Genomic DNA, 25,451 nt, shown 5'->3' with positions numbered 1-25,451 from the left:
CGCAGGGGACCTGAGATTATACAGCTTGGCGCCCGTTCCGATAACTCCAGAGGAAGGCCACCTGTGTCATATTGAAAACACCGAAACGTCAGCGTTGTGTTCTCTGCATTATCAGCACTGGATGCACTGAATTCGTGAACAGTTTCTTGGACAAGCAAGAAGAGGTTCTGAAGAGGGAAAGGCATCCAGGTGTGGACACCTGAACCACACTCATGACTTCACTGGCTTCGGTGGAACACCATGGTCCCGCGTACAAATCGACTGGACCCCTACATGCTAGGCACGCCCCGCACACCGCCCCATGGTATCAGTGTCTTTGAAGGATCAAGAGACCTTGGCGGTATGCACCGGCACCTTTCTGCTTCATCTCCCTTTTCATCCGCCTTCATCTATCTCCCCAAGGTGTGACTCAAGACATACTAGTTCAGCGCAGTTCAGGTGTCCACCCTTGGATGCCTTTAACTCTTCGAACCTTCTCTTGATGGTCCAAGAAATTGTTAACGCATGCAGCGAATCCGACGCTGATACGGAAAGCGGCTGACACTTTAGCCCCACGTCCGCTTTCAAGGACGAAGCAAGAGCGGCGGGTGTTTGTTCAACTCGCGTCAAATGGACGCCGCTCGGGTTTGCGTATTCAAAGCCAAAGGAGCGCCCTAACACGGCTCTAGACAAGCACGGCACTCGCAGATGTCACGAGGCGCAGCAGCGTTTCGCAACGCGACAGGAGAGGACCAACGCGCTCACACGTGAGCCAGCAACAAGGCGGGGAACCCCTGGCGACTGCGGCCATGAAAGCACGCGTCTGAAAGGAACCCCTGCGGCCTCACTCCCTGCCTTGGGAAACTGCGCATCAGGAAACGAAAGATTAAAACAAAGAAAACGATAAGTAAGAGACGCGAAGAAGTGAGCGCCCGGGCCCCGTGGCGGTTCATTACAGGTAGCGACCTTCTTCTATATACAGCTGCTATTATTATGCATACATAAAAGTGGGCGCTCGCACAGCTTCGCAGAAGACTGACGTACGCCACAAGGAACGCCGTAACCATGGAGCCGCGGAGAACAGGAGGTAACCACGCCCGACTCGGTTACTACGGGGCGGCACATCGTGTATGACTGTAACTGAGCAGACAAGGCGAGGGAAAGAAGAGGGGCCCGTTACGACACACACGACGGAAGCCAACAGTCATCGAAACCAAGGAGCATAGAACAAGGATGGACAGTACAGCCGTCGCCGTAGCTCAGCTGGTGGCCGGAGCACCGGACGCGAAATTCGGAGGTCGTGGGTTCGGATCCCACCGACGGCATGTGGTTGTTTTTCTCTTCTGCTTTCTTATCAGTTATCTTTAAGCCAGAAAATAATTATACTATTAACCTCCAATTGATCAACGCTCTAAAAATTAACAAAAATCCCGAGCGACGGCCTCGCCCGTCGCTTGCCGCCGCCGCTTGGGGCCTTCGCGCATGCTCTGGGCGCAATTTTCGATCTTGGCCGCGCACACGCCCGGCGGCAAGTGTTTGTACGACGCGGGAATCACCGAAAAGAGAACCAAAAATGTTGTTTGCGGTGTTTTAAAAGTCATTACGTCCAGAGATCTTTGTATCGTAGTTTTTTTCTTTTAGTTTTGGCGTATAGTCGCAATGCTTGTTTTTATAAGCTTGAATAAAATTGGCAACCGGTGAAAAAAAAAAATGTTTTCTCCAGTTTTCAGAATTTCTTACTGCTAATGAAGCACAGCTACAGCGCACGTTCAAATTCCGCGCTGAGCGATGAAGTCCCACATAAATATATTTTGATATATTTTCCTCACAATTCCCCAGCGCCCCGAACATTTTCAGTGGGGTGCGCCTTCCCGTATCGGCGAGTGCAGTAAATCATCACCACAATGAACGTAAGCCTGGCTACACCCACTGCAGAACTAAGTCCCCGTGCACAGGTTTCCAATCAGCTCTGCGCTTGCAAGCGAGCTGTGCATGGCCACCCTATCTACACCCACTGCAGTACTAAGTCCCAGTGCACAGATTTCAAATCATCTCTGCGCTTACAAGCGAGCTGTGCATGGCCACCCTGTCTACACCCGCTAGGGGCTCATGTCCTCACCGACTCTGCATGCGCTGTCTGTCCCTTCCTATAGGTATGCTTTCTTCCGAAATCCATGTCCGTCCGCTATACTGCAACGGACCACAGGTTATCTTTCTTCCGCGTTCCAAAATGCATGTGCATTTCCTCCTCTTGATTTCACTCGCACCTGTTCCCTAACACAAGTCACCCTAAGCCTATCTCTGAACCCTATCTCTTAACGCCCCCCTACCAGCAGGTAAGGTATTTAAAATACTGCATGAGTCAGAAGCGCTAGCAGGCGCTGGCTATAGTTTCCACGTGACGTCATGGGCGCCATCTTTGGATGCTAGCTTCCTCAGTGTACGCGGTTCCCCACGCTTTATAGACCCAAAAATGGCGGCCTATAAGACGTCGATGCAAACACGCGTCAGCAGCGCACTGTCCCCTTCTCGCAGCTGCGCATGCGCGCTCCTACCTCCAGCGTCTCGGTTCAGGCTCGCACGCGCCTGCTTGCAGAGGATGCGCCGGCGCTCAAGATGCAGATGGACGCAATCAAAACTCCGGCTGACTCACGAAGCCCCGGCGCAGCCAAGAAGCCGTTGTTTCCGCCACATAGACTCTCACGCACGCTGCTACGTCTTTTTTTTTTGTACTTTCAACTTGGGCTTCAGGGTGACTACACAGAGACACACACACACGACCACGAAACACAGCGGACACCCGAGCACTTGTTTTCCGAGCGCAAACTGTCGCGCGCCGAGACGCGCGCGGCCTCCGCCTCCGCCGAGGTAGATGCACGTATATACCTCTACACTTGCGCGCAGAGTAGACACGTATATATCCACCTACCCCGCGCTTCTTCGGGCCCGAAAGGAGAAAGAAATAAGCAAGGGATGAGGGAACGAGACAAATATTTGCCGCAAACTCGGCGAATTTCGCCCACACGGCGCTCCGCGCGCGAGGCGAGCGTCGTCGCATGCAAGTGCGCCTCCGGTGGCCTTGAAAAAAAAAGAAGACTCGCGGCTGCACCGAGCCAAGTGATCGTACGGTGTATGTGCACCTCGAGTGTTCAAATGTAAAGCTGGATAGCCGTCGCGCGGTGGCGCGTTTACATTCTCCGGATGCTGGTGCACGAATTAGACGTCAACGGTGCAAACCTTTCAGCCCCATCGCGGATGCAGAACAAGCAAAACAAAGTCTGGACGACAGCGTGGCGATTGTGTGTGTGTATGTGTTTTTTTTTTTTACAAACGCCGGTTTTGAGGTCTCCCACGCTTTCTGTGGCTACTAGCGAGGCAAAATTGGACGGCCGTCCGCGTGAACGTTCGCAACCAAAACGTCGGCGAAACGCTTGCCAATGATTTCCTGCCTTCGCATCAGGAGAAACTCTGCTGGCTGGCAGCACCGCAGCCGCCGACGAGGAAAAAAAGAGATCTAAAGGGCACACCACCACCAGGACGGACCCGACGAATGCCGCATTAATCGCCGCCTGCGGGTGAGTCTGACGAGCGCTTTTCCTGGGGTGATGTGGGGAAGGTTGAGGGTGTCGCTTCGCTTGCTCGCTTGTTTGGAACTTCCATGTTATCCCATGGAGTGACGAAGGGTATATACAACGAGACAGAAAAATTGGAGGGGGGTCACTTAAGCACCGCCTTACGGGTATGACGCGATAGCGTAATGGATTAATTCCCATGCATAAGGTCATTCTCTATTTCACATTCATAGATACCTGGGAGTCCCCATACCCCTCCTGACGCAGTGGTGCAGCGGTTAAGCGATGCGCCACTGCCTTGCGATGGCAGGTGCTCCCAGCGGGAGGCCTTGTGCGGCCCAGATTGCTCTTCCCGAGCGACCAATCATTAATTTCACTGCCACCTGCGACTGTGGGCAGTTTACTCGCTATCACTATCCGGTGGGCAGGTTGTGATGACGCCGCAAGGTCGCGTGACCTAGGTGGCCCACCAGCCTCCTAGGTTGCTCTCTGGGGATCACCTGCCAGAGCCATGCCCGTGATTTTTCGCTTACAACGCCGACAACGGATTCTGCGCAGAACAGGATCTTCAACGCCATCGCGTAAAAAAAAAATGCAGTAAAGGGGAGGAGTTATCGCGACTGGGCAGAACTTTCCACACTGAGAAAACTGCAGCCTTCGAAGAATTCGCGACACGTCTTTGTTCGTGCATTTAATGTGATGAGAAAGCAGTGATACGAAGTTGCAGCTGCTAAGGGCAAAAGAAAAGGAAAAACAGGTGGCCTGATGATGAACGAAATCTCTGGGGATGAGACCACGCCTGACACGTGACCACAAGAAGGAGATAAGGAAAATGCTGCGTATGCAAAAAAGCTGCAAGAGTGAGCACGTGACGTTCAACACAGCAAAATACTGCATAAAAACGCGAGAGCCTTTCCCCTGAATTGAGGTTCGCTTTCATTCTAACGTCGACTGCAAGCAGCAGAGAAGAAAAGACAAAGACGAAATGATCTCGGTTCACAAAAAGCCTTCAGCGTCTATTATGGAATCGTGACAACTCAAAGGCTTTCGCATAAGGCGATTCACTTCTACGAGGCACCACTTGTGCAATCGCGGCCTCTACCGGAGAAATACAGCGCATATGCGCACCTGCCACTGCTAAGTGAAGTACCCCCCACCCACCCCTCATTTTCCTTCTGCCGAAACACTTCGTGTGTTGGGGAATACTAAATGTCTATTATTTACCAGAAAAATGCGCTGGAATATATCAGTGTTCAAGCAAAATAATGGAACAAAGAAAGTATGCTACGCCAGATGTTGCAATCTCGTAACAACGAGGTTTTGTCAACCGGCCGTACATAATGTTTTCAACGACACGGTAAGCGTTATCAAAAGGATGCAGACAGGAGAGGACGCCACTTTTACCAGAAGAAATGGGCTCGGATGACGGTGCCCTTCCAGAACGTGCTAAATGCTCGAACCGCAGAGCGTACACTTCCGCACTAACAATCTTGGAGATGCTCACCTACACTGCCATGGCACAGGAGACACACGAGAAGACATCGCCAGGGATAACTCACCTGCAAAAAAAAGAGAAGCACAACAATTAGAACGCATACAGATGATGAGAAGGGATAAAAGTAACATTGTTGTACATCACGTTCTTACTGGTTTTTTTTTCGCTTTGCCCTGTTCAGCCACGCTGCCAGGTTAGTTATACGGGCTGTTTTATTTATTCACATTAATACACATTATTCACAACATAGAAAAATAAGAGTAATTAAAACGAACATGGTAAAAAAGTATATTTGAATGACGTACCCTCCAGCCCAGATATATAGGTAACCTCAGAAAGTAGTGCTGCGTAGCTATTGTAGCATTCTTATTATTTTAGATAAAACTCAGCACTGCATATCATTAAGCGCCCCGTAAGGAGTACTAAACCATATCTACCACATATGACAAGCGCTTTGAGAATAGATAGACGCAGGCTGTTGGCATCGTAGCACACCTTACAACTTATACAACTCACTGGCAGCGCTCAGTCAGCTGGCGTCACTTCCAGCTGTGCGCCGGAACAACTGGGTGACTTCACCGCACTCGAAGACAGCCCGCGGTGCGACTTGATAGGCGAAAGCGATTTAACGAGCAAAAGAGGAGCCGTAGTTAATCACTAAACAATTTGGACCACCTCAGATGATTCCTCAAAGCTGTGCGTCGCGTTATCATTAAAGGGACACTTGATTCTTTGATATTTAAATTGATTCTCTGACTCTTTCTCGCTACGTTGACGATTGTCCCGCAGCGAAAGACGCATTTACCTGCGATAAAATTGAATTTAAAAATCTCCCCGCCAGTCGATTCAAACTCGCGACACACCTTACCGGCAAGGACGGCTCGCCACCGGTTTGAAGTGAACAGTGGGATCCGGGCAAAAATCAGTTTCGAGCACACATTCTACTATCTCGCTTTTTTCGTCTTTTCTAACTTATTCAAGCTCCGTTTTTGGTTCGAGTGGCCTCTCTGTGATTACGACGTCGTACCCTGCCTTCTGTTTGCCTCCAGTGTCCATGTAAGCGCGGGAGTCTGACCTTATCACCCCCAGATGCAACTCGTGCGGTAAAATGTAAAAAAAAAATCGGACTCGCGACCTTGATCCCTTGCACGAAGAGAAGACCTTTCACATCTGACGTTGCAGCTACCAGATGACACGTAAAAATTCAGAACACAGAAGACCAATACGTTGTGCAAATTCGTCGAAGCTGCATCAACAGCCCGACCTGTCGCAGCACATACGTGGGGGGAACCGAGAAAGAAAAAAGGGGGGAAAAAATTCGGGATGTGACTTTCTCTTACGCACGCGACGCATTTTTAGGCGCAGAAAACTTCACAACTTTCGCGCAGTTGCATTGTAAAGTTCCAAAGCAAGGCGGTATTTAACCCAAAGTTGAAAGAAACAGAAGAAAAAGTGCACCGGCGATCGTATGATGTGATACAACAAATCCGCGCAGCAGTATTTTGGTTGTAATGCACTTCGCTTTCACACTGCTCGCCTTCCCATTGCGTCTTAAAAGTTTTATTTCCCCGTGGGCTTCTGCAGTGCTTCAGGTCTTGCGGAGCATGGAGGTGGGTGCGAGGAGGTTCTGGAGGTTGGAGGTGGGTGCTTGGGTGGTGGGTGGAGACGCGTAGCTGGGAGATGAAATTGCAGTTTTACCGGTGGGTGCCCGGAAGGTGGAGACTTCACACACACACACAAAGCGGCTTTTTCGCCGAAAGAGGACTATACTGCATACGCAGCAAAAAGCTTTGGAGGGGGGGGGGGGGGGGGGGGGGGGGGGCAACTGGCTCTCACTGAACCAAAATGACTGTTCAATGACGCTCAGGGACCAAACATCGCACAGCGAAGCTCCGCTATCGCAACCATGGCTGAAAGTTGCTAGCGTTGGAACCTGTTCGTCGTAATCTCATCATTTCATCGGAGTGCCTTGCTGGACTGTTTTCGGACCCAGCATCTACTATACAATCGACATCTCATACCGATCTGTTTTCCATACAAAATAAAAGCAAAAGAAAGGTATTCTAAACGGTACGCTTTCCTAGTGTATACTGCCCACAGGGTCTCAGAACGAGCGAGGTATATTTAGAGCTCGGCCCACCCCACAACCTCAGGTGCTCGCGTTGGAAAACAAAAACACGCCGGACGAAGAGCGCGTCGAGTTTATCGCCCCAAGGAAAACACACTTTACGGGGCAGCATGCCCGTATAGTACTACTACCACCAAAGGGGCGCTATTAGGCGCGAAGCGAATGAGAGGGCGCTTTATTCCTGCGCGAAGGTCGTTAATGCGTACCCCCCGCGGGGGCAACAAACTCGGCTACCGCATGTACGCACCCCACAGGGGGCGCGCCAGCGATGAGTGCGCAGATGAGCGAGCAGTCCAGGGAGCAGGTGCAGCTGGCGCTGGAATGCAATCTGGGCAGCAGCCGACCACCGCCACTTCGTCACGGATGAGATCGCCGGGACGCCGAGGGGGAAACGAATAGCGCTGTGTGGTCAGCAGGCAGGCGAATTCGCTTTGGTTGGATAAAACGGAGAGGGCTACAGAGCTATTGAGGCGGCCAAAGCCGTTGCCCCCTTTGTAATCTCCCTTTCCTCTCTCCGCCTACCCCCCCCCCCCCCCCCCCCCGCCCCTTCATCAGATCGTTCTACACTATTATTTCTTTTCCTCAATTTCGGTTTTTCTTTCATTGTATTTTTTCCATGCTTCATCTGTGCAAACATACTGGTATACCAGCAAACATACGGGATCACCAGAAGAAGGGGTACGCGGGACAGCGGCCCAGCGCTGTCCCGTGTACTCCTTCTTCTGGTGATCCGTCTGTTTGCTGGTATACCAGTGCGCTTGATTCACACCAACCGGCCCGCATGGTCACCACGTTAAGCTTCATCTGTCGTTCGTCCCTTTTTTCCTCCCTCTACCTCAATCCTACACAGTGTGGTTACCGTGACCACACACTGTTACTGGGTTTTTCCTATTTTCAATAATCCCTCCTCTCTCTGTTTCCACTCTTTCCTATTTCTATCCTTCCCGGCTGGTGCTGCAACTTGCCTCCGCAGAACGCCCGCATGCATGCACAGCCAGGTCACCGCCCAACGCGTTTCAAGAGTTCGCAATTAGCCCCATTGGTCGTATACAGGCTCGCGTTTAACGTTACTCATCCCCCCCCCCCCTCCCCCCAAAGCACACACAGTTCTTTTTTAATAACCGCCTTCGATTTGTGCAGAACACAGCGCATCGCACAAATGGCGCGTGGCCACGGAGCCCCCAGCGAAGGCCCAGAAATGCTTCTGGGACAGCGACCACTTTAGTCCCGGTCAGTGGGCACACCCATATCTGGGCACGCAGCGCGCACGGTGTCGCGGTCATTGCGCAAAGAGCTGAAGCGCGGCGCCTCAGACTCGTTTCGAAATGAGCGATGCTGTTATAATTACAGCGCAGCCGAAAGCAAGGATGGGCAGATATTTGAATCAGCGGCCCAGAACTTCTAATAACGAGAGACGTTTGCCACATGCGCCGGCCGAAATGAAATCGCCTTCAAGACGGCCTTTTCAATCCAGTGAGCAAAGTACGCCTGCATTTATGATATGTGCAACCGCAGCAGCGCGCTCGCGGTGACGATGTTAAACGGTGTCTACCGTGAATTGTTCATCCAGGGTGCTTGAAAGCGCGCTTTTTCTGCGAGTGTTCTTTTAACCCGCCAGCAGCCTCAAACGCGTTCTCCGGGGTTCATTTCGGTAAAGGGATCGGCTAAAAAGCTGGGTGTTCAATAATAATTAGCGCCCGACCCACAGCAGTTGCGTTTGAAACGCCGTAAAATATTTTCAAGCTGAATTTTTTTGGTCAGTCTATGCATGCATTCTATAATGCATCCCGATGCGGAAATGGCGACCGGCGAACGCGATGATGACCCGCCGCGGTGGCTCAGTGGTGAGGGCGCTCGGCTACTGAGTCGGAGTTCCCGGGTTCGAACCCGACCGCGGCGGCCACGTTTCGATGGAGGCGAAACGCAAAGGCGCCCGTGTGCTGTCGGTGCAGATGTCAGTGCACGTTAAAGATACCCAGGTGGTAGAAATTATTCCGGAGCTCTCCACTACGGCACCTCTTTCTTCCTTTCATCTTTCACTCCCTCTTTTCTCCCTTCCCTTACGGCACGATTCAGGTGTCCGCCGGTATGTGAGACACTGCGCCATTTGCTTTCCTCAAAAGCCAATTTCCAATTTTTTACCGATTTTCAACGCGATGACAACGACGTGATGGCTTATTGTGTAAATAGTTTGTGTATATTACTTCTCCCCCTATCCTCTATTCCTGTCCCGTCACCTCTTTCATTTCATTTCTCCATTCTGCCTGCTATCTTTATTTCCGCTGCCCCAGCTCAGGTGCTTCAGTATCGATGGCAGATGCCGGGGCCAGCAAAATATTTTATCCTTCCTTTTATTATTATTTTAATAAACCACTACTACAGCTACTACTAAATTGACAAGCCGGAAAATGCGGCCCCACAAGAAAGACACCCTCGTTCTCGAAGGTTTTATTTTTTTTTTCTGTGTTCACTGGCCTCATATCGTTCGCTCCCGTGTCAACAGCACGAAAACGCCGTGAGCAAGCTATAGGGTTGCTGCACAAGCCTTCCTTCAACGCGGTCATTTCTAGTGCTTTCGACGCATTCCCGAGGCACCAATCATCCAGAGAAGAAGCTGTAAACACACGAAGGGGGTCATTATGCTCACATACGCTGATCTACACTGTCTAGATAACCAACAAGACGAGATCTGTGGGCTGCGTTAGGCAGCTGCACAGAGACAGCTGTCCTTTCCGGTCCACAAAGTACTGAAGAAGGGGTGAATAGACCCCCCCCCCACCCCCTCTCTAAATTTTAGAGCGGTGGCTAGAAATTGAAAGGGGGAGACCCCGTAAATCCGCCTTTTCTAGATTAGTGGTACGAGCGGCTTAACGTCTCGAAGCGACGCATGGGCTGTGAGTAGTGTGCTGACATCGCACAGCACATGGGCATTTTTGCGTTTCGCCTCCATCGAAATGCGGAAGTCGAGGACAGGATTCGATCCTGCTACCTTTGGATCAGCAGCCGAAGGCCAAATCCAGTCTCAGCCACTGAAGCGGGTAATGCTTCATAGATTGGAAAGGTCAGTTGTCTCTTCGTATCTTGTTGTCTATCCAGGACACCCTCCTCCTCCCTCGCCCCTCAAGCTATAAATTTTCTGCGGAAAAATCGCACTAGGTTCAATTTTCGGGAAGGAGAACGCTAGACTTGTGAAAAACAGGACCCCGCGGCCTCCAAGAGTCAGTCATTTGTAAATCCGCCGCTGCTTGGAAGTGTTGATCGCTGCCGCACGGGCTCGTGCACGTGGCAGCGTCCATTCGACAGCCGCAGTAACTAGCGTTGCAGTGGGTTGTTCATCTCTCGCACAGACTTTACAGGAACCATCATGCGTCGGTTCATTCCTCCAGTTTTTATAGCAGAGTTCAAAAGCGCTACAATTCGAAGCCCCACAACGGCCACGAACATCGTCGCAGTGTGCATGCAGGGGGGCGGCGGGCAGTTCGCACGCGGAGAGAGCGTCGCCCCTAATGCCCCCCTCAGCACTTAGCGGCGGCGGCGGCAGGTGGTGCGTGCATAACGTGCAGTCTCGGCGGGGCTGGAAATTGTGCCACGGGGTCGTTGGCTCGGGACAAATCGATCGGCTCCGGGCTGGCGTGAGAAGCCGCACTTCTTGCCCGGAAGGCAGCAGCGACGCGGTGGCCGCAGCTCTAATCCAATTAGAGGCACGCGGACGGAGACCCCGACGTCGGGCCAGCGTGAGCACACACGCGGCTAAGCCCCCCCGAACCCCGCTCGCGTCACCACGAAGGGGATCAATGCTTATTCATCATTCCTCTGGATCCGCGATCCATTTCCGAGATCGCCTGGCCCATCGCGTCGTCGACCTCATTGCTTTGCTGTTCCCCTTTAGTACGGATTCTACTCGGGGCTGGGGGCTTCATCCGTTTGTATTTATTTACATGGACATGAAAGGGGAGTTCTACGTACAAACGTTAGCGCACAATACGAGACATTCAGAAGAAAGGTGGACAGAACAGCGTGCTGTCCACCTTTATTGTGATTATTATAAACAAAAGCGTAGCATATGGACGGGACGAGGAAGGGCGAAGCAACCGTCCTGTCTTCGCCCTTCTTCGTCCCGTCCATATGCTACGTTTTTGTTTATAATATGTCTGACCAATTGGCCCCTCAGTATACTCTGTTAAATTTCTTGTGAATGTCTCTTATTTTGCGCTAACGTTTGCACGTTAGCGCAAAATGCACCGACTAGCCCAGCAACAAGTGTTATGAAAGGAAAGGTTGGTGCCTGAGAGCGGCGCTGTAGCTACTCCTTCTCACATTGGCGAAGAAATCGTTACAACTGCAGCGACACAATGCTTAAACAAAACGCAACTGCAACACATAATACGCAACATACGGAACACAACGTAGGCGCTATAGACACCAATACTGAATGGGAAGCAATGCGCAAGCACAATCACGGGAAATGCAGTAAATAAACAATACGGAAAACAAATGAAACTATTTAGTGCATTATTATAACCTGTAACAAATGCCTGCACCCCCCCCCCCCCCCCCCCCCCCCGCACCCAATGTAATACCCTCACAATGAAGGCATTTTGGGGTGTTTTGAATAAATAAATAAATACACAGAGGGGAAGGCACACAAGAACATGATACTAAGCAAAGACGTAAGAGCGTTGCACAAAGGAAGGACATGAGCACGGAATACATCGCTGAAGTACACTGATTTTCACTTACATATGCGCCCGCATTTCCCAACAACTTCCGCGTCCATACTGTACAGAGCTCATCTAGACAACAACAAAGACCACCCCTGTCTTTAAAAGTGTGCGCTATATGAGGGCCAAGTCGAGCCGCATTTATAACTTTGATAAGCTGAACAAAACAACAAAACGGTCTGACCAAGCACATAGTCGTCTTTCGAAGGTCACAGTGTTGGTCTCACCGTTCAGTGCGACATTCTGGATCATTATACTTGGTGAGGTTCACACAGTTGTCTAATTGGCAACGTTCTCGTAGAGAAATATGCGGAAAGAAGATAACTCGTCTATTCTCCCACGGACCTGTGGGCCTCCCGGAAACGCCGGACGTGACGTCAAGCTTAGCCGGCAAGCCCCATGAAACGTCATAAATGCAATAAGCTGTTCGAAACTAAGCGAGAGAATGACCCCATTCCAGCGTGATCGCACAATTCTTTTGTGCGAAGAAAATCAGGCACAGCGCGAAAGTTCGACTCGAACGGGACTGACGAGGCTTGTGCTCGAATTTGCCGTCAAATCCTTGAAGAATTAGGGCCAAAAATTATTCTGCCTTTTTACGAACCCTTTGTCCGCGCTAGCTTGGCGTAAGTAATGACGCAGCAACCGAGCGTTAGCGAAGCCCGGGGTCTCCCCATGAAGTTGTACGTGGTATGATAACACAAGCGTGCACACTCCCGGAAAAGAAGCCATACCCGCACCAGCTCCGCTCAGCCCCCTCATAGTTCGCTTTCGTTCCCTCTTACGTCCTGGTCGAAAGTTCTGTTACGAAAGAGTAAAAAAGAAAAAGAAGGTCTCGTTGTCGTTCTCATGTACACAATGCGAGGCAACAATGGCACCTCGACACCATGCAGTCTCGCCTCCAGCCGAGGGTACAACGGGAACAGGAGGCAAGAAAAAGCGAACTATCCGGAGCGTCGGCTGCTTGCTTCGGAGACCTGAGTTGGCAGTGCACAAAGCAGCAGACAGGAGTCGAGGAAGTGGCAATTGGTCAACTGACACAACGGACTCTCCGTGCGTCGGAAGCGGGTGACACAGACGAGGCGGCGAACAATGCACGCGGAACTGAACTGCCGAGGCGTTGTTTCCCCGCTTTTATACACTGCTGCGTTGCCTGCACACTGTTTCGTTCCATGCCGTAGCAGAGGGAACAGCGCGCCCCGTGCACAAAATTGTGGCTGTCAACGGTGAGACGACATGCACCGGTTTATATCTCAAAAGGGACAGGAAACAGACTAGCCCGTAAAAAAAAAAGGAACCTCCCACCTCATGTACACCCCCCCCCCCCCCATTTTTTTCTCTTTCATTACTCTACTTGCTATCATATTTACAAAAAAAAAATCACCAGTCAATTGCGGCCGCGAGAACAACTCTCAAAATTAAGACAGAATATAGAAAGCAAACGTTGAACCAATATCGATGACCACCTCTCTAAGGTTAAATAAGCTTCTTCATGCAATAACGAAAACAAAACGGCAGGCGCATAAACCGAACACAGACGCCGTAGGATAAGTCTCTGCCTATTATTACATTTCACCTGGCGTTCAAAACCCAGCAGAAGGCAGAAGCTATGTAGCCCGCCACCACGACCGCGTTCGACGCCGTCCGCACGAGCTGCGAAAGGGCGGGTAGACGCAGTAGACTGCGCTAGCCCTTCGCAAACCTCTTCCCCACTCCCTGTCTCTCTCTCCCTCTATGCGTCCCTCACCGACGTTTCTGCCGCAGAGGCATGTGCTACCGCCTATCGTCGCCACCACGAACTAGCTCTGCTGCTCGAGCCGCGTTTCACTTCCAAACGATGGCGCTGTGGTCACGGCGTTGTTGCGGCAACTGAGAGGAGAGCGCGCGATTCGAAGCACCCTAGGCCCGCGCGGTTTACGCTCGTCGAGGTAGACAGGGGGAGTTAGTTACAATCGTTACAGTGGGAACGGTCGTAAACCTACTACGCAGCAGTACTAAGCACTGTCTAGTAGTACGATCCGTACGAAACGAAGTACGAAAACAGTACGACGAAGTACGAAACATCTGACCAGTACATACACCGGTAAGTGGCAGTAAAATTTGCAACGCACCAGCATCGAATGTTCCATGATATGTTTGTTGTTTATGGCTTATATGGGTTTAACGTCCCAAAGCGACTCAGGCTATGAGGGTCGCCGTAGTGAAGGTCTCCGGAAATTTCGACCACCTGGGGTTCTTTAACGTGCACTGACATCGCACTGACATCGAAATTCGACCACTGCGGCCGGGATCGAACCCGCGTCTTTCGGGCCAGCAGTCGAGCGCCATAACCAGTGCGCCACCGCTCTCCATGACGCAGAATGCAGGAAGCGCTACATTTCAGATTGGCAGTCAACTACAAAACGTTCGCCTCCACTGCGATATCTCCACTGTTGGCTTCGATCTTCGGGGATCCCAGCCACCCAACGTTTAGTGAAGGAAGCTCCAACCACGGTGGCTCCGACCTCCGACCGTACCCCGTGTGCTGTAAATTGCGTTAATCGCGACTACGCGCTACCTGTGCATATATGCCTTTTTGAGCGCTGGAATATTTGACCAAGGTTCCAGAATCTGAAACTTACAACTGAATTCTCTCAAAAGCACAAAGGCTCGTTCAGCCACGCCTGTTGCATTTCCCTGATCAAAAACGTACGCAGGTATTGAAAATAAAAATGAAGGGAAAGAAACGGATCATCCGAAGCTAACAGAGACTTTTAGCATGCCGCGTAAAAAGTACCACCGCCGCTAGCGCGCGCCGCACTGCGCATGATCACATAAACCTGAGGGCACCAGGTGGCGCCAGGTGCTGGCTAGATGAGCATGTAGCCGCGTCGGGACCAATCATCACGTGCGCATTGGCGGCACGGGTGGGCGTGACTGTACGCGCTATGCTAAAGGTCGCAATTATTACCCCGGTTTCTCACTGGAGCAAGCTACAAGCCTGCACCACAGCATAGCCCAGTACCATAGATCCCGTGGACTAGTCCAATAACGCGAGTCTGACCAACGGACCTCCCAAGTTCAAACAAAGAAGACCACAACAAGACTAAGCATAGTGCTTTCTTGTCGACAGCACGCGAATGAAATCAAGGTGATGGCAGCGCGAGCTTCCCCGCGTCTTCCGAGAAAATGGAGCGCCTGCCTCTCCCCGCAGAGGGTCAACAACAAAAACAGCGCCCGCGCGTTAAAGCGGAATGCGACGACGATAAGCAGGCAGCTGCGGCGAACACGGACCAGCCCGGCCGGCCGGGCCACTCGTTATGAATAATACAGGTTCGTAATACACGAGGGCGCGCTCCGCGCATTGCGCAATGCAAGCAGCGGAGGCAGTGCTGATTAATGCAACGAACGGGCCGGCCCCATGCATTCGTGCTCGTGCGCCGCACCGAGAGAGAATGGACGGACGACGACCCGCGGGGGCCTTCGTTCGCCTTATCTCTGTCTAGCTCGCCGCGTGCTACACTACCGGCGAACACCGTCGCGAGCGCGTCGTGATCGCGAGCGCGGATGATGTATAAGGGCAGATATGCTACACCACGTGCAACGAAGACTGCTCGGTCCAGGAATCCATGAATTAAATGTTGCAACCGCTGCGGTGAGCTGCTGCGCTGCTCCCGTACGCCAGTCCATCAGGTTATCTACATGTCTCCGTTTCATAGCACATGCGGTTTTGTTTCCTACGTTTGTGGGAGAGAAGTCTTTCGGAGTCGGAGTCGTCGTCAGAGGACGAAGACTGTGACGTCATCAGGCGCCCTGACCACCTTTGGATGACTGGCCACGTTGAAGGGTGCGCTCGACGACGTTGTAGCTGATATCCCGGGACGCACTCACTGCTCGGAGCACCGCGTAGCAAAGGTGCTGTACAGTTATCAGCGTGTTTTAGAATCGGGGGTGCTTTATCAGTTCGGGTTTAGGGGAATAGCGGGGCGCCAGTGCGCATGCTCAGAACAATAACACCCCTCGGGCTATTGTTCTGTGCACGCGCACTAGCGTGCGCAGCTATTGCCCCATCCCTCTAACCGACAGGGTCCCCCTATTCTAAAAATCGCTATTACTGCCACTTCAAAGAAGAAAGGCAAAGTGTCTTTTTTTTTTTTCTGCCGCTGGTCACCGGTTGTCGAGCATTATTACACCGCACTGAAGAGATAAGAAATGCAAAGTTTCTAGCCTGATGACTACGACCGCGTTCGGCATGCACCCTCTTTTAGAGATCAGTGGAAACGTCAATCTTCGCTTTTATTTTTTTTTCCCACCTTAACGACGACGCCAACAGCTTCCAGGTGCTAGTTCACTTTCCTCTCCACAGAAGGGCCCACGAACCCTCCACCCAGAGTCACAATGGAGGCTTCACGCACATGGCCTCAGCTTACACTGTACGAGTGCGTCTGTCCATGTACTATTACTACTATAGCTATAAGCTAAACGGGCTACCATAAGGGGAGATGGCAAACAAAGAAAGAAAATTAAGCGAGACTGACTCTCGCTAAGGTCAGTGATGCAGCGCACGCTTTACAACCAGACCAAAGGTAATGGCCAATCCTTGCACGGCATGGCGTGGAAGGAGACAAGACTGGTGCACACTGGGCCGCAGAAAGCGACAGTGAAGCAAACCGACGAGCACGATAATTGAGCGAGACCACGGGCAAGCAGCGCACGCAACGAAAAGGAGTCCGGCCACGAAACAATGGGACGGAAGGGGTAAAGGGCGAGCTGCGCTAATAGTTCCGTGCACCGGGCAGGAGAAACCGGCGACCGGCGTCGATCGTATCGGAAGGGCGAAGGCATGCATTCCCTGTGGACCCCCTCCCCGCTATTTTGCTGAACGCCACCTGGAGGGCTCGGTGTGTACAGCCGCAGTTAGAACTTACGCACTTCGACAGGAATGAAGCGGGTACTCCATGAAACAGCTTTTTGTAAATAGCTTATTAAAATCACCAAGTGCGTATTTTAGTGAATGGTGATGATGAGAGGTCGGTAGACACCCCCCCTTACCCTGAGCGAGGAATTTTTCACTGAAGGCCACTTTTTGTACGAATCATGTTTGAAGAATGCCTGCTGCATATGGGACAGCTTTCTCAACCCACGCACTGTAATAGTTACCCAACTGGTTAACTGGTGGGAAAGCTGGTTAACAAGTTGGAGGCTAAAGACGCGCCATTTCGACAGCAACAACCCCCTACGTAGGTGTATAAAAAGACGAGGACCATGGCGACCTGGAGGCTTCGTTGCGGGCGTCGTTGACAATGCGCAGGGCGGGGACTAGAAGCCCACGACCAATGATTGCCACGAAACTTTCATGAATTTCAGACTACCTTACAGACTACGCTTTAACAGCAGTAAGCAACGAAGTGCCACAGGTTCGCTCCATTATTTACCGAAAAGAATGAAGGCAGAAAAAAAAAACACGTACGACTCAGTTCACTGCGCATGCGCCTATAGCGTAAAAGGTCGAACCGTCCAACACAGCACACAACTGTTCAGTAAGGGCCTTCGGGGCACAGCAGCTCCACACCGGCGGTGCCCGGTGCCGTCCCAGCAACTACAATAGCAACGGCAACAGCGACAGATGACGGCTGGCAGACTTTCACTCCAGACCTCCTCGCGTGCCGCTGGACGACGCACGGCAGGGGGAGAGGAGGAGGAAAGAGGGAACAGGAGGAGGACAACAAACAAGGCGAGCGGCGCCACGCTGCAGCAACCACCGCAGCCATCGGCAGTGAAGTCGTCGTTGTCTACGCGTCACGTGCCAGCGGAGCGGTTCGCGCCGCTAAACAGTGGGGACAACGACGCGCCCCAACCACGAGGCTGCTTGCTGCTGCCCTGCCGTTGGGCCTAACCGCCGGTGACCACACGCGTTGACCGCAGTTAACTAGATTCGCTGGGGGCATGCCACTAACGCGACGGTCCTCGGGGCTGTCTTAAATGACACAGTGATAGTAAACGACGCAACAGACCATCTTGCCAGCGCTGGATTGCGGTGCTTACCGCACAATGGGCGCGCGCCACTGTACGCGCACCAGTACTTAGAGGTCGCAGTAGGCGTACGCATAGCACGACGCCTACAACAATGCCTACACCACGTACCAAAGCGGTAAGGAAGGGTCAATCAGCAACGATTGCCAAGTCATGTCAGTAAAGCGAACAGTGACATATAGTTTGGAGGGAATGTGTGCGCCGCACATAATGCCGTGATGGTTTTCAAATTTATTAATATTTACAGTTTTTCATTTTAAACACAGCGAGAGATACCTCTGAGCTGTCTGTGTAGGCGGACTAGTAAGGCGGTCATTCTGTGATAGAGCCGAATTAATAGCCGATTAATTACATAAAGTTAACCAATCAACTTTTTTAATATTTGGTTTTAGGGTGCAAGTTTGTATTGCGGAATTGAAGGCCGTCAACATCGAAGACGTTGCCATCACAATAACGAGTTGTGGTCGCCACCAATACGAAACTTTTGGGATGCGCCTCTGCGTCGAAGCAAAACGCCCGAGCTGCAGAACAATAAAACCCATTGGGATCAATATAAAAAACCTTCAGTGCATTTCATCAGTGCATTTCATAAATGCAACGGTTGCGAGCGGCGCCATGCGCTAACTCTTTCCAATGCAATAGGAAGGCTGTTTCAAAGCGAAAGCTTTACTGTCCGCTAACTTGCGATTTCGCCGTGGCGGTGCTCCGAGAAGGCACATGACGTCACACGCGCGACTCGCCGCGGATATTTCTCTCTCTCTCTCTCGCTCCCTAGTCACAACTGCGCATGCGCCACTAGTAGCACCGAGCCACATGTGTTCCACCGCTGCGCAGCGCCGCGCGCGCCTTTCCTCAAAATGCAACTCAATTTTCAGTTTCCTCTTTCTTCTTTCTCTCCCTCCTTTATCCCTTCCTTTACGGCGCGGTTGGGGTGCCCACAAAGATATGCGAGACGGTTACTGTGCTTTGCGCGCTCGCCACGCCATCTGGCATGACGTCACACCGCGCGGCTCGCCGCTGCCGCCGTTTGGTGTGACGTCACACCGCATTCCTCGTCGTTGCGCTCGCCTCCGCTCGCTTCGCCAGCTGCGTCGCATGCCTGATAACATGTCGGAGGATTGAAAAGAAGAGCTCGCGTGCGCCGCAACCACAGTTGTGTCGTCTTTAATGGGACAACAATATAGCTAGACAACCAGACTAACCTGAACTTGCAATCAAGGTTAACCAAGGCTAACCATGCTATGCCTTAGCTTTCGCTACGTATATCCTGGCATAGCTGAGCTAAGCCACTGCCAATTTTCTCTCTCTCTCGCTCCCTAGTCACTACTGCGCATGCGCCACTAGTAGCACCGAGCCACAGGTGTTCCGCCGCTGCGCAGCGTTGCGGGCAAACAACTTCTAAGAGCTTCTCAGCAGAGTCCGCAAGCGAAGCGCAAGTTCTTGGCCTCCGGGAGTGCTTGAACGAGGTGGCATTGAAACATCGTTCTGTATACAAGCGAAACAGCGCGACAGTTACGGACATCGTCCAAAGCGCTCCGACAAAACAGCGGCGACCAGACAGGACGGTCCACCAGCGGTCTTCCATGCAGTTCACACCGAAACGCGTTCACCACGATGGAGGGGCACGGTGCATCGCAGGGACGTGCTCGCCCGCAGTTCACGGAGGGGCAGGTAGAAGATGGAAGCGTGCGAAACCAGCAGCACCTCAGACAAGAAATAACTGCAGCCGCCTCTGAGCGGTTGCCCCGGAGCGCCGCCGCGTGCGATTCGTGCAGGAAGTTCGCAAGGTCGCGGGGCTGAGCGGCACCCCTTTGTTCTTCCCCGACGGCCGCCGACGTGGTCTTTGTTCCCGCCTCAACCAGCCACATACATACACCCACAAAGGGGGGGGGGGGGGGATGCTCTCTTTCTAGTCTGGGCCGCATAAGCACAACGAGAGTGCGCGGCTCGAGATCTGTCGCACTCGAGAGTGACCTTTGCGCAAAGCGAGGCACGAAAAAGCTTCCAATTTCCTGCTGGACCACCGGCGAAGCTGCCATCACGTCCACTCGCGATCCTCTGCAGTAAATGTAGCAGAGACACGAAGCCGTGGGTGCCAAATAAACCGCTCAATAACGTTCCTGCAAAAGAGTACGAGATAAAGAAGCACCTCGAGGGGGCCCCGTGGAGGTGCACTGGGCGCGTGCAGCGCACAGCACTATTCAAGAACTTCGCAAGGCACTTCGGTTGACCGGCAAGAGTAATAAATGAGGCTGAGCTAGCGAAAAAGTTCACCCTTAATGAAAAGCATGCACACCGGCGAGCTGGGGAAATGAGGGGAGGCAACGTCCACAGAAATGAGCGGTAGAACAGCGGGAGTCCGGGAACAAACGCGGATTGATAACATCCAGTAGAGTTTAAATCAAGAAGACAATATGACATGGACATGGTACGTAATGCAGGGAACCCAAAACCGAGAACCCACGGTAGGTTAGTATAGCGCAGCGGATTCCATGATAAAAAGTGCATAGCAGGCGGCGGCAGTTGGCCTGGTGGGGTGACGAGATTAAGAGGTTGGAGTATGGACAGGGTTAATGGGGGGGGGGGGGGCTTCGTCCTGCAACGACATGTATAATGAGCTGCTGATGACGATGGCGATGCGACAATTAAGGCCAGCCATGCCCGAGTCAGTGGAGTCCGTGAGGTGGCCACCATTTCAGTGCCCTCATTTGGAAGCAAAGTGCAGTGAGCACGAAAGTCGATCTCACCGTACGAAAGCGCAGCTTGGACGCAACCAGCGAGTCGCGTCAGCGCGGCACCGGGCGTACGTGCACAACATCGACCCCGCGGCCAAACAAACACGGAGATACGCGCCGGGGCAGCGATTCGAGATGTTTTCGGCCTGGCCGCTATCGGAGAGAGACTTCAAAGCGACACAAAATTCCCACGAGATTTTCGGCAGGTATCTTCACACGTACTACGCTATACTTATACGTGGGCCAGCGACCACCACTCGAAAGTTCGACGACCGTTCCCGAACGGACCTTCGACACGGACCTGGGCGGTGTCAAGTGCCACGGACATTTCCTGCACGAGTGAGGCAAGCGGCGCCACTTAGGCATGAACGATGCGACGCGCGGCAGTTATGTACGCCCACCGGCTGAGCTTCCCTCTCATGTCACTTACCGCGCGCTGGTTTCCTCGTAAACGGAAATCTACGGCACGCCCGTTATCGGGCGGTGCAATATAGCGCGCACACGTCGCCATAAACTACCGCTTTCCTTTTCCTCCTGCCGCCTCCTCCTCCGAGTGCCAGATTGGACACGCTAGAACAGATATCAACGGGTGGTGGGACACGGGGCATGTGAACGGCTTTCGCCAGAAGTTCTGACGGCGGTTGTTATTTGCCAGGGCGGATTCACGGGCAACTCTCATAGGGCGTTTGTGGGACGATCTCATGTTCCACACACAATTTTTTAACTTTATTCACAGAAATATGTGGGGACAGTGTGATTCTTGAATAGGGAATTTCTCGGTTGAAGAGGTAGAAGGGCATGTAATGCAATATTGGTGCAGGCATGGCTGACGATAACACAAGCAGTGCTACTTGTGAAGCGCCACACTCCACACGAAAAAGGAACAACTGAACTGCTGGATGACACGTACAGCACGATCCCAGGATAGACACACCACATCCAAGTGTAACGATGCGAGGCAAAGGAGGAGAGGCATATATACAATAGAATAGAACTTCATTTACATCACTATACATGACGTAGGAGGCCTGCAGGAAAAGCTGCCAGTAGCCAGCTTGACAGGGCCGGAGGCCCCCTCCATTGGCAGTACTCAGTGGAGATAAATAGCACCTAAGTCATAACAAAAGAAATCGTGGGCAGAGTGCATGGAATAATACGAGGTACATACATGATAACTGAAGAGTGGCATTGCATACGACTACATTTCTCATGCAAAAAAACAACACAGAATAAAAATATAGGGTGTACAAAAAATATGAGGTGTAGACGAAGAGCGTGAGTTTTACTGATAGCCGGCGAATGTTATACTATACGCGCCTCTACATAGATTTGATGAAACAGCGTCAATACTCAGGAGCGAACGTCTTCAAAATTAATATTTTAGGCGTAAGAGGCTACAATCTCGAATGGCACAACAAAGTAAAACAATAAAGGTCCCACGGGAAGGAAGCACTGTATAACCAATAAGCACGCAGAAGCAAAACGCACAGCGCGGTAAGGATTCCGTGCGCAAACAACAGAATAGGATAACGACCCGGTATCCGACGACGTTTACCCGTTCGACGGCCATATCCCTCCCGTTGGCAGAGCGAGGGGAGCCATTTGACAGCGCACATCTGGCAGAGGGAACGTTGAAGGGGGAGGCTGTTTTCACTCGCCAGCTGCCGTCCCCGCTTTTCCGACACTCTCAGCGTATGGAGAGGACGATGGGGGGGTGGGGGGGGGGGGGGGTAGGGGTGGAGAGTAGAAGGGGAGCCCGCTGTGCACACACGACACCAACACGGATAGATGGAAGCCCACACACGCCTGCGTCTAACACACATCAGTCAGCACCTGAAGCAGTGCGCCGAAGGAACGCTGCAGTAATTTATATATGTGTGTGTGTAGAAGCAGTGTTGACATTGTAGTCCAATTTTATGACATTATCCTTCCTTCTGTTGTCTGTGGTGCCTTGTTCGAAAGCCACTGATTGCGTTGCTTTACGGACTATATCTATTTCTTTCTTTGTTGCATACTTTGAACGGCCCACAAACGATCCAGCTTGCGCATCTAGCATTACGAAGGAGCGGCGGAGGTGTTCCTTGTTTGGTAAGGACTGATGACTTCCTTCATTCGACATATGTCCCAGAAAGGCACTGTAGTATCGCCAAATTACCCGCGGTACTCAAGTGGAGCGGAGAGTATTCTTCTGTACGATTCATCTACTATCTGCAGTATCACCACGATGTCTGCGTTCCAGCAGACCGTCGTTACTTCTGGTAGAGGAGTGCTGGCTAAACATCGAAACACCTTTGGAACAATAGAGAGATTTAGCACACCGGAGACGCACTAGCGGAGCCGTATACCGGTTTTACGTGCGCCTGTTGCGCATGCGCAGTGGTGGCCACGCGCATGCCACTGCGCATGCGCAGCTCCCGTGCGTAAAACCGGTATACGTCTCCGGTATGCTAAATCTCCCTGATAAGCCTACTCGTTTCATGCACCCACTTCAAAGGAGCGCCAGCGCACCAGTAATCTATAAACACGGGCTTCGCGAGTACGGAACGCGGCGACTTCCAGATCGGACGAAGAATAAGCTACGTCGCAGACCCCACACTACCCATTTCTTCCGTTCCCCGAGGCGCCAAGACCGCGATAAGGAGTCGCCTACAAGGAGCTGCAAGCGTCGGGGTAGCTCTAGGACAGTGCTGCAGGCGGCGAGGGGGTGCCTTCCCCGTTCCCAGAACACCTTTAGCAACGTTACTTTCCCCGCTCCGAAGGGCTGAGGAAGAAGTGATGCTCGCTCGCAGCAAACAGAGGGGTCTGGCCAGCAGTGGGAGCACGGGAGGCGAGTCTGCTCAGAACGCGTAGGGAGAAAATGAAAAAAAAAAGAAGGAAAAAGACCGTAGCTGCAAGGGCAGAAGGGGGGTATGGGCACAAGGGTAGGCAAACTAGCAGGCGTGCTCTCAGCCGTCGTAAATCTGCCGGCGGCGGGTGCGCCTGTGTGTGCGTGCCCGCACGCCGCGCCAGAGGCCACGGCCGTGGTCTTCCCTCCTCGCGCAGAGGGCTTCTTCGCCGAGGGGCCCCCAGTAACGGCGGCGCCGTATAACTTCCTCGCCCGCTGTCCCGCCTGCAGGCTCTGGTCTGTGTCCCGCCAGCCTCGAGCCCGGCATGCCTACCTCCTCCCGCCCCCTCCCCCTCCCTCACATAGCCGCCCTTTGCCCCTGCACAGGACTGCGGAAGCCGTGGCAAAGAAAGAGGCTGCATGAACTGCACTCCCCATCCCAGAAACCACTGTCGGCAGATGAAGAGAACAGGCCGCTGCAGTAGCCGGGAAAGGTTGCCAGAAGAGTGGCGGCCGGTTGTTGACGACAGTCAAAAGACAGCGAATCACTCATTGACTCTTCCACAGCGCGGAGAAGGAGAGCGCCACGTTTGGCAAAAAAAAAAAAAAAACGACAAGCGCAAGCTGTCGGGGCGCCTGGTGGAAGCCTCTCAGCGGGAAAACGGCACCGCGCAGAAAATAACGACGGCCCGGAGGGAACGGTCGCCACTAACGGTGGGGGCAGCTGGTTTAGTGTTGCGCTCCCTGTCACGAGCCTGTCTCCACTGACGTGAACAAGTGGTGATCTTCGGCGAACGTGGTGCGAAAACGAAGCTGTAGCTCTCGTTCGAAGCTGTAGGCGCATATATGGCTAGTTGAGAGAGAGAGTCTCATCGGAGTGGGCACAGGGAAACTGCGCACCTCGGAAAAATATAATACGAAGGCTCTCCGTCAAAAGCGACATCCACGAAGAACCGAGACACGTAAATACAGAGAGACGAAGGGAGAGGTAAGGGACTGAAGTTAGAGCCTAAAAACATCAAACGATTAGCGCAGGAAGTTGTGTTAAAAGCCGTGTGGTTCCCGACCGCGGCGTCCTGTATCGCCACAATTATGGGCGGACACAGAGAACCCGGAAAAGTGGTGCCGAAGAAGCTACACGAGGCAAATGCGTGGGCCTGCGGTAATACACAGCAGAGCACGGACGTTTTCAGAAACGAGGCCTTAGCTGACGCACGCTTAAAAAAAAAAAATCACCGTGGAATCAAGACCAACTGCCAGCGATGGGGATCGTCAGCAAGCTGGCACCTCCCGTTCTCAGGCTTCCTCCCTTGGTATCGCCGCTTCTGAGGTATAGCGAAGAAGCTCGTCCGGCACATGTGATGTCGGTGACAGAACTCGTGATCAATGGTTCCACTTTCACTAATTTGTTTTCCGGAAGGTTATACAGCCCGGAGAAGCCAGGATCACTGGAACTAACACACAAAAAAGCAGCAGCGACGCAGGGGGCTTAAGTCTTGAACAGGGTCTTACATTCGAGCTGCAGATGTTGTTACAGAAATCTGACATTACACTGCCCGTTCAAACCTGACCCAAGGCCCAAGACATCCGCGCGTGGCAGCCCTAGCGAAATATCGGGCTTTATCAACTCAGGAATTGGGTGAAAGCTAATGGAAACCATAACACCTGCTCACGATCTTACTTCGGCAGAGGTTTGATAGAGAGAGAGATAAACTGCTTCCAGGGGCTTACAATGTGACGGTGCATGCCTCACGCACTGCAGTCCGCTATACGAGCAACGCCGGTATGCGAAACGTGAACGGACAGGAACAGTGCTCAAGGGCGAACAATAACGCGTGCTGTAACAAAATCCTTTTCAGAATGACAGCTGTGGAATCGATGTCTGCATAAGGAATATTCCGCCTCACCGGGGCGCATGCGCCGGTTTTTATCTCACGGGTTCTTTCCGCCTCCGTAAAGAGAGAGAGAGAGATAGTAAGCATCTT

General features: G+C 52.4%; 1 protein-coding gene across 18 annotated transcripts in view; it reads right to left on the bottom strand.

Annotated features, from left to right (window-relative positions):
- The window catches only part of baz (par-3 family cell polarity regulator), a 207,283-nt gene that overhangs the window by 99,427 nt on the left and 82,405 nt on the right, over positions 1 to 25,451 (bottom strand). Inside the window, exon 1 of one of the 18 annotated variants that reach the window (XM_077658919.1) lies at positions 2,535 to 2,870. The exons of 14 other annotated variants lie outside the window; for them this stretch is intronic. The gene's annotated coding sequence lies outside the window, so the exon portion shown is untranslated. Of the gene's footprint in view, positions 1 to 2,534; positions 2,871 to 25,451 lie in introns of those variants that run through there. 3 more of the 18 variants (XM_077658918.1, XM_077658916.1, XM_077658915.1) reach the window with 3 other exon arrangements.

The sequence above is a fragment of the Amblyomma americanum genome, chromosome 3, assembly GCF_052857255.1.
Source record: "Amblyomma americanum isolate KBUSLIRL-KWMA chromosome 3, ASM5285725v1, whole genome shotgun sequence".
Taxonomy (NCBI): Eukaryota; Metazoa; Arthropoda; class Arachnida; order Ixodida; family Ixodidae; genus Amblyomma; species Amblyomma americanum.
The sequence above is the reverse complement of the archived record's forward strand: the minus strand, read 5'-3'. Positions and strand labels throughout refer to the sequence as shown.